The sequence below is a fragment of the Rattus norvegicus genome, chromosome 4, assembly GCF_021556685.1.
Source record: "Rattus norvegicus strain SHRSP/BbbUtx chromosome 4, alternate assembly SHRSP_T2T, whole genome shotgun sequence".
NCBI classification, from domain to species: Eukaryota; Metazoa; Chordata; class Mammalia; order Rodentia; family Muridae; genus Rattus; species Rattus norvegicus.
The window spans coordinates 177,932,481-177,944,859 of NC_141537.1; the positions used below are offsets into that span (position 1 = coordinate 177,932,481).

General features: G+C 45.9%; 1 protein-coding gene across 4 annotated transcripts in view; it reads right to left on the bottom strand.

Moving 5' to 3' along the window:
- St8sia1 (ST8 alpha-N-acetyl-neuraminide alpha-2,8-sialyltransferase 1) overlaps nucleotides 1-12,379 on the bottom strand; it is a 137,622-nt gene that overhangs the window by 57,271 nt on the left and 67,972 nt on the right.

Consider the following 12,379-nt stretch of genomic DNA (forward strand, 5'->3'; position numbering starts at 1 on the left):
CAGAAAAGTCCAAACTAAACACGGGATTGTGTCTAAAGTCATCGAACGGGACACACAGTCAAAGGAATTCTGTTCTCCTGTGCGATTCCAGTGACACACATGCCATTCGTTCCCTGAAGGTTTCTGGGCGTTTCTTATACTAACTGCTGGGGACCACCAGAAAAACACAGAAGTCTGAGGCTTTCAAGATTTCACAGCGAGGACTATGAAGAGAGAATGGGGTGACGAGAGTGTGAACTCAGGCCACAAACTAAACCGTACCAAGAAGGTGCTGACTTTGCTGAAGAGAAAGCCACACCAACTGTGGTTGGCCACCGAGAAGGAGTAGGTAGTGTACCCCGGCACACAGACAATGCTTTGTCACTTGGAGAATAAGAGGGCGGCTAAGGAGGTCACTCAGTCAGTAATGTGTTTGCCCAGCAAGAATGAACACCTGAGAGTGAGCCACACAACTTGTGCATGTACTGGGGGTGACTGTGTGCTTGGGACCCCAGCATGGAGTGGGCACAGGGGGGCGGGGGTGGTGAAGACAGAGAGATCCCAGAATTCGCTAGCTCCAGAGAAAGTGCAAGACCCTTCCCCAAAAATGAAGATGGAAAGCAACTGAGAAAGACATACGATGTTGACCTTTGGCTTTTACACACACACACACACACACACACACACACACACATGTGCACATGCACAAACAGAGGCAGCAATGCTTGTTGGAAGAAAATGCACTGCTGTAAGCAGAGCACCCTGGGTGATTCTGTGGAACTCAGGAGCCATTAAGGGACAGGTGACTTGTGTCAAACCAGACAGCATGTGACTTTCTCCTGTAAACATCGAGCTAGACTGCAAAGAAAACGTTCTGTGTGCCCAAGCGCTCCAGCCTGGGGCGCTATTTATAGCGTCAGGGAATATGGAAGCCCATATTCACCCTGAGAGTGAAATGAATCATTTGACCCCTTCTAGCTGGGTCAGCAAGAACTGCCAGGTACCTGGGCTCCTTGAAGTGACTGGAACAGAACACAGTTGTTGGAGTTCTTGTGGGAAAGACCTTGTAAACGCACGACTGGTCTAGAAAATGACTAGATTGATAGGCCACGCTGGAAGAATGGCATACAAATAGCCCATACGATTCCAAAGATAAAGTGGCATTAGTTCATGAATATATAGTAGAAAGCTCTTGCCTAGGCATGAGGCAATAATTCAACCAGGAAAAAAAATTCCCAAGAGCCTCTGCTTTCATTGGAAGCTGAAGGGGAGCGATTAGTCCAACGTGAGAAGATTTTATTCCCTTCATTTCTAGTAGTAAAGTGAACAGCCAGAGCTACGTAAATATTGGTGATGAATATGTGGTGTCTGGAGCGTAATGTCTAAGCATTTGCCCTCTGGGAGAAAAGAATCACCTGCGTTACCACAGCAGAGATCCCACCAATAAACGTCAGAGTGGGGTCCTGAGGAGAGGCTGGCAACAGAACATCTGACAACTTCATTCAGGACAGCATATACTTTTCTTAGTCATTCCTCAAAGGAGCATTTGGAATCAACCCTTGAACCACGGTGCTATCTATCATCAGTGAGGTGGAGAATTAGGCTCCGATGCTCATGTAGGCTGCTGTGTACATCCCACCAGTGTTTATTGTGACCTGAGAGTGGTGGAGACCAAGTGCAAACCATGTGCCCTTGAGACTCACACTCTATTGGAGAAGGGTGAAGGAATGTGGAGGGCTAAACAGTGGGACAGACTGTGAGGTGGTCTGTGAAGAGAGACAGGGAATTGTCACAAGAGGGTCCAGAGACTTCCTGAGAGGAACTTCAAGGTCAGCAGGGTAACCAGACACACACACACACACAGGAAGCCCCCGAGCAGATGTCTGTCGGACTTGAGAATGTGTGAGCATAGATCTGGGTAGGGTCCCCTGGTGCAAAGACCCTAAGGAGGGAACATTCCTGGGGTGAGGAAGGGGCCAGAGACTCTTTTGTCTGCAGATGAGTCAGCAGGGTGAGGGGAGGAGTAAAGATTCATAGGAAATGAGTGGGGAGGTGGGCCAGCGAGGCCATGTAAAGTACCAGATGTACAGTGGATTTTATTCCGGGATGAGAGCCAAGTCTATGGAAACAGGCAAAGGGGTAGCATGATCCATGCTGAAGTGTGAAAAACTCAACAGTGTCTAGCCAGGGAGGAGTCTGCTGTGACATCCAAGGATTTTAGTGACCTGGAATAGGGTGACAGAGGTGAGGAAAGTCCTTGGTTCTGAAAAGATCCAGGAGGAAGTGACAACCGGATTTGCTGGTGTACAGAGAGGAAGCAAGGAAAGAAAGCAGAGAGAGAAAGGACTGGGGTGAAAGGGGTCCTTGCCTTCAGCAGATGGCCTGCTGTTTCCTGAGCTACAGAAGACCACGACAGGGGGCCCGTGTGGGGACTGATTAAAAGATTGGTCTTGAGAACATCAAGTGGCCTCTTCTGAGAGGTGACAACAAACAGGGAGCTTGTCTGTGTGGACTGAAAGGTGTAGAGGGACCAGGTATTTAGGTTCAAGAGCCCAGAGTCAGAACAGAAAGAAGAGGTCCTAACCTCTAACAGAAGGAAGGCAGTGACTGAGAAGAAAGGAAATACATGTGTCAAGTGCTCCTAATGATGAAGGGCGATAACATGAACCTGCCATGGAGCTGGGCAACATGGAGGGCTCGGGTGTCCTTGACCAGAAAGGTGCAGTAGAAAGAAAACTGACTGGAGTCTGCGGACTTGGAAGTAGATAAATGTATATCTATTCCGATATATGATAGAAAAACATAAACCAAAAGAAAAATGCCATTGATATGCTCATATACACCGCCATAAGGGTCTTACATAGCCATGCCGTGATGATTAAGCCGGGGGGAATCCCAGGTAACCCCCACTAATGGTAGGAGTTATACATACATGCAAGCCCCGAGTCCCTTAGTTGTTAAAGGGCAGACTTGAACACAGAGGACTTTCTCCGGGTTTCCCAGCGAGAATCTGGGCCCCAGACAAGTAGACCTGGGGGACACAGGCTGCCCTCCAACCCCCAGATCACCAGGTTATGGGATGGTAAGGCAGATGCCACATGCCTCTGTCTGGTGCTCCTTGTCTCCACAGAGAGGCCGTGCTATGCAGGGCTTCTTGAGAACAGGAGCTGAGGGACAGAGAGTGCCCTCTGTGCCACAGGCACCAGCCACCTCCCTCCCTGTTCCCATTTCTTGCCTCCTCCTGGCAGAGTTCATGGACACGTCTCACCTTGTCAATTCTAAATTCCAAGGGCTTTCATGGGACAGGACAACAAAGTGACGTGTTTAGCTGTCAACTCTCTCTCAACAATGAAGAGCCATTCTATTAGCGGAAGAGTTAAGTACTGTATGTCTACCCCTTAGTGGGTGCCACCTCTCAAAGGCTTCAAGCAAAACCTTAGAATTTGAGGGGAAAGCCATTATCTCTGACTTTCATCTGACATTTGCTCACTCCTTCATTTCCTTAACTGCTGGCCTCACAGAGGAAATTGATTTCATTTGGGAAAGTTCTCTCTGGTGTCAGAGAATGCCGTGCTGGCGATGCTAAAACACCAGTAGACCATAGCGCTGTACAAAGCTTTCAACACGAAGAAACTTAAGGAGAAAATACTGTGCGTGTTCATCCAGCCAAGTGAGACAAGAATATCCTTGTTCTAGCTTTGGTTCAGGGTACTTAGCAATGGCCAGTGCTGGCCAGAATGACGGATAGCGAGGAGTCGCCTTTCAGCATACATTACCCAGAACCGACCGTGTGAATCTTACGATTTCGAGAAAGGGTCTTTGTGAAGCCCTACCGTGCTGTATTTTCTGATGAATCTCCTTGCACGTTCTACTGTATCTGAGTATGGCAGTAAGCTGATATGTCAGACCCTTGCTCCTATTAATAAAAACTCTTACTTTAAATGAAAGGATGGATTAGGACTTGCGAGGTAGATGAAATACGGTGCTGGGGTCAATCGACTTAGAATCTGCCTTCTCGGTCACCTCAAGTCCTCAGTGCCCATGAAAAGCAAGTGGATGGCAAACCCTTCCTTCAGTCACCCTCGCAGCATCACTGTGAGAACTGGATGAGGATGACGTCATTGAGCATCACCCAGAAAGTGCGATGTTTAATATACATATCTGATACTTGTACGTTAGGACGCATTCATTTATATAAAAATCAACATCACCGTACATAAAGTTAAATTCCTTCACAGGGCAAATGATCACCGTGGTGACTTGGATGTAAAAGCGCCCCCATAGGCTCAGGACTTTTATTTCCTGCTGGTGGTCCAGTTTGGGAAGGTTCTGGAACTTTTAAGAAGTGGAGCCTTATTGGAGGAAGCGTATGGCACTGGGAGCGGGCGGGCCTTGAACCTTTGTCGCCTAGTTCTACTTCATCTTTGCTGCTAGTTTCCTATATTCCTGCAATGACAGACTACGTCCCTCTGGAAATGTAAACCAAGATAAACCACTTCTCCCTTAAGTTGTTGCTCCCCCACCCCAAGGTATTTTCTCACACCAAGGAGAAAGTAACTAAGGTAATTTACACATTGCTAAAACTCTGCTGTAATACGTAGTCCATCTTCGTGTGAGATAATCTCAGTTTCGAGGACTCACGTTGATTTTTAACAGCATCGTGTTCTCCATCTGCCCGTCTCTTGTAGTGAGCCATATTGGATTTGGGTCTGACCGTTTTGTGGCTGTTTAGCTCAAAGTGGCTACGTGACTCTTGGCCACACATACTCCTCTAAGAGCCTTTCCCATGAATTTACGGCACAGGAAGATAACATTCAGGGGATGCTTCAGCCTAAGCAAAAATCAGTTATCTCCTCAGTCTACACCCGGTGTCTCCACCACCTGACCTCATCACCTGACCTCTTTGCCTCCAGCTATCACTGCCTATACCCTCATCTCCCCCTCCTCTGTGTTTCACAAAGGTCACTCCCCCTACATGAAAGCCTTAAAAGCTGTAACGTTCATCCCAATAAATGAGACCTTGACAATAGAATCTTGCTTGGTCTCCTTCTTCTCTCGCCCCCCATTAGGCCCAAGGGTAGCGCCCCTTCGGGACCCTGAATAACTGGGTCCCCGCTAGCGGGACAGTCTCTGTGAGTGCATCCACTATACCCACCTATGAAAAGTATGAGATTTAAATGTGCGTTTTTATGGGGTCATGGCTTCTTGTCTTTCCTGTGGCATCCTCGATTAACCCAAACACATAGGACCAGCTCCTTGTATTGTTGGCTGGGTATTTTAAGTACTTTTCTGTGATAAACCACTATGACTAAATGCAACGTACAGAAGAAAGAATTCACTTGGGGTTATGGTTTCAGAGGGATAAAGTCCATTTTGGTGGGAGGCTTGGAGGCAGGAATCTTCAAACGCAAGCATGAAGATGAGAAGAAAACAGCAGGTAGGGAAAGCCTGTGAACACATAAGCTGACCTCTAGTAATGCCTGTCCTCCAGCAAAGCTGGGCCTCCTAACTATGCCCAGACAGCGCCACCAACTGGAGATGGAGTGTCTAAATGCCTGAGCCTATGAGGACCATTGCTATTTAATTCACGAGTGAATACAAATGACCCTTTTCCTGCACCTTCTAGAAGGAAAGTGAAATTTCCTTTTCATGCAGCAGACAGATCAGATCACTCGCTAAACTGAAGGTGATTTGCAAAGCTGACCAGGGTCTTGCCCGAGAGGCCCCCACGCCTTACACATCTTCCACACGCTGCACCATCTGGGCCTATTTTAGCTCTGGTAACCAAGTTCTGTTTATTCAACAACTACTGATAAGCATCCATCGTGAGCTGGAACTGTTAGGAAGGCTAGAACACGCCCAGTGCCTACAGCATATACCTAGCGGAACACGAACCAGGCTTTAAGAAAATGACAGGGCCATACAGAGTGCCGAGGCTTAAATGTGCAGGTCTGAGGCACCGAGCAGAGGCTGGGGTGCCTCATCCAGTAGATAGTCCGTCAGGGACTTAGGAAATGGATGCGAATGAATCAGACTCTCGGGTGTTCCGCCCCAGGAACAAGAGTAAAATACTTTTGATGGCTAGAAGACATTTTTAAAAAGTTATCTGTTATTGAATACGTGCTGAGGGCACAAACATCCCTCACAGGGCTCTGATAAAGGTCCAAGGACAACTCTGAAACGTTCATTCCCTCCTTCCACCTTTAGGTGAGTTACAAGAATCAGACTTTGTCCACCGGGCTTGAGCATCAAGAGCCTTTAACTGTTGAGTATTTTGCCAGCCTTGGAAGGTAGGAGACTTTTGTCAGCAACAAACTAACAGCCAACTGTGGAAATATTCCTGGCCAAAACATGAACTGTGAAAAAATATCCATTAACAGCTAAAAACTTAAGCCCGGGAGCTTGTGCCTTCACAGTACCAGAACACCCTTAAATGGCTTTAGAATTAAATGAATGAAAAAGCGATAGCCAGAGTCATTCACAAAGAGAGGTGCAGTTGCCCTCCTCCTCTGCCTGCGCTGTCTACCCAGGAGAGCAGGGTCAAGAACCTCCCCCCTCAGGCCAGCAGCAGAGCCATGTTATGACCTCAGTGGCTGGTGCAAAGTGGTCAGTGTACCCACTCACAGCTTCTTAGACACAACAGTCCTCTATAATGAGTGTCCTGGCAGAGTGACTATTTCTGCAGTGAAACGCCATGACCAAAAGCAAGCTGGGAGAAAGGGGTTCATGTGTCTAACACTTCCATATCACTGTTCATTATTGGGCCAAAAGTACCAAACGAGCACACACACACACACACACACACACACACACACACACCCCATGGCATTTGTTTTGTCACTTCTGTTGCTCTCCTCGATGTCAGGTTCTGCTTCTCTTTGCTCCCACTTGGCTGGATTTTGTTTTCTAAGATGGAGTCCACTAGATTATCCAGCCTGGCCTTCAACTCATGATGTAGCTTGGGTTTGCCCTGAGCTCTTGATCCTCCTGCCTCAGCTTTCAGTGTTGCAGGTGTGACGCCACACCTGCCTTCCTTTTTTTTACATTTAATACAGGATAAATCTGACTGTTAGAATTCTCACTATATTTTCCTACTTTGACGTCATGTTCCTCAGTATACTGAATGATTTTTTTTTACCTGCCATTGATTTTCTTCTTCTTCTTCTTCTTCTTCTTCTTCTTCTTCTTCTTCTTCTTCTTCTTCTTCTTCTTCTTCTTCTTCTTCTTCTTCTTCTTCTTTTTCTTCTTCTTCTTCTTCTTCTTCTTCTTCTTCTTCTTCTTCTTCTTCTTCTTCTTCTTCTTCTTCTTCTTCTTCTTCTTCTTCTTCTTCTTCCTCCCCCCTCCTCCTTCTCCTCTTCTTCCTCCTCTTCCTCCTCCTCCTCCCCCTCCTCCTCCTTCTGCCCCTCCCCCTCCTCCTCCTTGATTCCTGCATCATTTTCTACTTCCCCTTTTAGCTATGGTCTATACCCTTTCTTTATTGCCCCTTTGTAGGATAGATATCATAACTACTTAGGAACCAATGCTGTTTTAGAAGTTTTGAAATAACTAAGCTGCTGTAAGTTAAGGTTTGCTGGTTTTATTATACATGGAACTTTGGGTGGAACTCTCTTAGTTAAGACTTGATGCTAATTTTCATGCTTGACCACACAAAGGGGATAAAACTGGAGGGAACGGTTCTTGCTTTTGTTGGAGGTGAGAGCAGTGAGGTTCTACTATTATTTGTTTGTTCAGTCCACTGTTTCCCTCCATCCTCTCTTCTGTTTGATGGCAACAGAGAGTAAGCTCTCCTTGCCAGTTACCAAATAAAACTGGAAAGATTACGAGATGATCAGGAAGAGTGACTGCCAGCACTAAGTAGAGAGCTGAAATCACATCAGACAAGTAGAACTTTTGCATTGCTAACCTTTTAAAAGACCCAAAAGGTTGTCACTACCATGTCAACTGCTATTAGTCACCGTGTCAAAACAGAAGCCCACATTTCTTCATGAAAATTTCAGGGTTTTGACCAGAAAGCCATCAACACACACGTCACTCATCCAGACCGTTCATTTCTCTGTCCCCTCACCTACCACTAGAGATGGACGCCCACACTTAATTATACTTCACCCACACACATAATTTAATTTCTTGCACATATGTTAATTATACCCTCAACATAAGCATCCAAGTATACCCCCTCCTTTCCTCACATCTAATTATAGCCCCCCACTTATGAATGTAATTACCCTATCATCCGCCCATCTAATTATGCCCTCCTCAACATATTTAATTGCACCGCCCTGTTCAAGGACCTAATTATATTGGAAGCAACACACCAATTAAGCCCCAACCCTCCATCAATATTGCTCTGACGCATACAACTGTGTCCTCTTACCCAAATGCTTCATTTCTTCAACTAAGGATGAACAATTTTCCAGGAGGAAATCCCTAACAAGCATGGTACCTGATGGCCAGGCAAAATAGGCACACGGTTGAGCCAAAGAAACCCCAGTTCCTTCCAGGAGGTAAACTAGCATGCGTTTGCTTTTCAACCACTTGACAAAGCCTTTGGAAGTCCAAACCAATTTCGGCTGTGTTCTTCCTTTGCACGTATGAGTATTTTTGTGATGAAAAACATCTAGAATTAGTCCATTTATTTCAAGGAAAACGCTTCTTATTACAGATAGTTAGTTATTGAATTCTTTGTTGAACATTACCCCAAACTTTCTCTAGGGATATGTAAGTACTGAGTATAGAATATCTGCAGAACAGTTTTGCAATTATGCAAGAACAATTCCCCAAAAACGTTAATGCTAAGATGTGTACTCTGCTCTCTGCTAACAACATTGCGATTTTGAAAAGGAAAGTCAACAGTATGGTTTCTACTAAGCATGCAAACTTTGGAAATTGAGGTGAATATTTATACACTAGTTACGTGTGTGTGTGTGTGTGTGTGTGTGTGTGTGTGTGTGTGTGTGTAGGTCATGTTAGGTATCTTTCTCAACCACTCTTCGCCTAATCTTTTAGAAACAGAGTATCTCACTGAACCTGGATCTTGCACACTCGAGCATGTCTGCCATCCAGAGAGCTGTAAGGACCTCTCTCCTGCCTCTATATCCCAGGTACTGGAATTGAAAGGAAACAGCACACCCAGCCTTTAGGTGGGTACTGGGGATTGAACTCAGGACCTCTTTCTTGCATGCCCATTATTAATACCTTGTCCATTAAAATGTGTTGCTCCAACAGCTATAAAAAGTAACACTTTGAGGTTTTGCACATTCGACTTAATCTGTTAGCTCAGGACACAGCCCCACGTGGTTTGATTCCACGTGACCGTTAAGAAGACTTTTTGAAAATCTTATAGTCGATGACAAGTTAATTACTTAGTGCTGATGTCATTTCTCTCTCCCAAAAATGGCAAAGCAGGGACAGGGGCCGGACCTTACACCATGCCTGTGTGTGGCCGCATTTCAAAAGTCATCAAAGTTACTGGAGCCGTTGTTTCCCTCGTGGTGTAAGGGAACAGGAAGAACATATAACATTCCAGCAGAACTGAGAGCAGGAAGGACCTGCTTGCCCATCGCTGCTGGCCCTACACTTGCACAGCATTCACTGGAAATAGCATTAGGAGGGTCTCTTAAAGTATGGGGGTATACCTTCCCATTAGCTCAGCAGGGCTAAACCTGTTAGCAAACCCCCATCTCCAAAGACATTTACATCTCAGTTCGTAACAGTGGTAAAATTACAGTTAGGAAGTAGCAATGGAAATAAGTTTATGGTTGGGGTCACTCCAGCATGAGGAGCTGTATTAAAAGGTCACAGAGATAGAAAGGATGGAAACCACTGTGTTAGTGAATGTTGTCCCTAAACCTTGCGAGCCTGCACCCAACTCCCAGCTGTCACCTCCCACTCTCTTGAACCATAATCCCTTGGGCTTCTCATTTGTGACACTGGGGCCTACTCCATAAACTCTGAGGACTGGGGCGTCGTATCAGACACCAAGTGCTCAACGGCCACTGTTTTAGTTTTGTATGAACCAACAGTGCCTTGGCACCATAGGCTAGAAATGGACTTGGTTTTTGCTTGGTTCTGTCTTCAAATTATTCCAACATCTACTGCCTCAGAGGCCCTTGAATTCTTCCCTTCGCTGTAATTAAGAGTATACACACACACACACACACACACACACACACACACACACACAAACAGAGAGAGAGAGAGAGAGAGAGAGAGAGAGAGAGAAGTGGAGGGGACTGGTTACATATAAATGGCCTCTAGTTCATCTTATAGCAAATAGTCATTCCTATCCTAATTCCTCCAAAATGAGGCCTGGTATAAGACACTCATTCTCAATCTAAAGGTCCCGCCATATTCCCCGACACAGATCTTCACCAAGGTTCCCTGGACACTCCACTAGCATGAACTTCATTTGTGCCCATGTGACCTAGGCAGATGCCCAGCATCCTGTCTATGCTTTTCACACACCCTTACTTCCTGAAGCCACAGCCCGCATCTGTGCCCCTTCCTTAGTGGAAGCTGCTATAGCACCCATGCCCCCTCTCCTGTTTTCCTTACCTCACCCTCTATCCACCGGATTGTTCTTCGCCCTTCAGATCTGCAGGTAGCAGACAGGAAATGCCCACAAGCTCAAGGAGCACTTGACAATGTAAGCAGATTTGACGCAAGTTAGAATTCATTTATGCTCAGTGAGTCATGAGAGCCAGCGTTGTGTCAGAACTGTGTGCATTGGCTTGTAAATCTATACGGAATCAGATGGAATCATTTCCTCAGCACTACAGAGGCAGTTCATGGAAACCACCCCCTACATACAACAAAACCATCACCAAGTATAGGTGGGAGGATACAGTGGACCGCAGACTGGGTGCCTGTCCCTGATTTCCTGTTTTCTCACTTATTTCTAGAAGCAACCTTGCCACCGAAAGGGACACCACACTACTCTTTCTTCCTGTCCCCAAAATCAAGAACTACGAACATCAAGTGAAATTGAACTAAGGACATTTGACAAATATTTGTTATCAAGCCACCAGCTACTGGGCACTGTAAAACAGCCACGTCCAAAAGTCCCACCCTCTGACTCCGTGTTTGTTCTGCAAAGAGGTCGCATGAATTAAGAGTTCCATTTTGTCTCCAGCTATAAACACTGTATAGTCAGTCAGCAACTTAGTGGATTGGTAAATTGTTAATCCAGTTTCATGGATTAGAGACTTGAACTAACAATACCAAGATCAATTGTCCACTAACTGAATATGGGCGTTGTGAAAAGTAAGCAAGATCGATGGTCTTTTGTACGACTATTTCATCTATTAAACAACAAGGAAATGAAGCCTCAGAGTTCGTTTTAGGAAAGACGCTGCCTGCATTTCCCCGGCTCTCTGAACAGCACTTAAGGGAGTGAAGTTAACTTCTGAGCATCCTTTATTCCTAGGAAGGCTCCCCAAATATCGCAGGAGCTCCCCTCATAAGTCTCTGAGCACTTAACTCAGGGAGCCTCTAAATTTCCCACTGACAGTCCTATGTCAACTTACTTCATTCTGCCTTGTAGCCACCACCTTCTCTCCCTTCTTCATGATGTGGCCTCCAGAAACTGGGCTCATCAGCACCAATAATTATGATACATGTTCCTGGTACGTGGGCTGCATAGTTTTATGGCAACTGGACACAGGCTAGAGTTATCTGACAGGAGGGAATCTCAACTGAGGAACCTACCCATAAGATCGGGCTGTAGGCAAGCCTGTTGGGTATTTTCTTGGTTAATGAGTGATGCAAGACGACCCTATTGGAGGTGATGCCACCCCTAATCCTGGGTCCTACAAGAAATCGGGGTAAACCAATGGGGATCGAGCCGGTAAGAAACATTCGTCCACTTTCTTTGCTTTAGTTCCTGCCTCCAGGTTCCTTCTCGACTCCCTAAGCTGACTTCCCTCGGTGATGGGATGTGACCTGAGAGTCATGACTGGTATTAAACCCCTTTCTTGTTAAGTTCCTTTTGGTCGATGTCTTATCTCAGCCACACACACACACACACACACACACACACACACACACACACACACACACACAAAGTATTAATACGATCTCACTTCCACACTGTTGAAAGGTTCTCTGGGTAGAGCTTAGACATTGGAAGTGTTCCATAATACTCTTGTATAAAATCAATCAGATATTTCCCAAACTCTCGCACACATCACTGTCAACTGGACAAGAATTAATGCCTCCACTGGGTGACAGAGCAAGACATTGAAGAGGGTCCTCCATTTTGTATTCTTGCTGAGGCCATTTCTGGCTCGACTAGAATTCAATCTCTTTGATGGAGAACCCCATGAGAGACCATTCAACTCTGGTCTAGGAACCCAACATTGGGCCATCCTAGATAGCTTAGCTTAGCTTCTGCTAGACACCT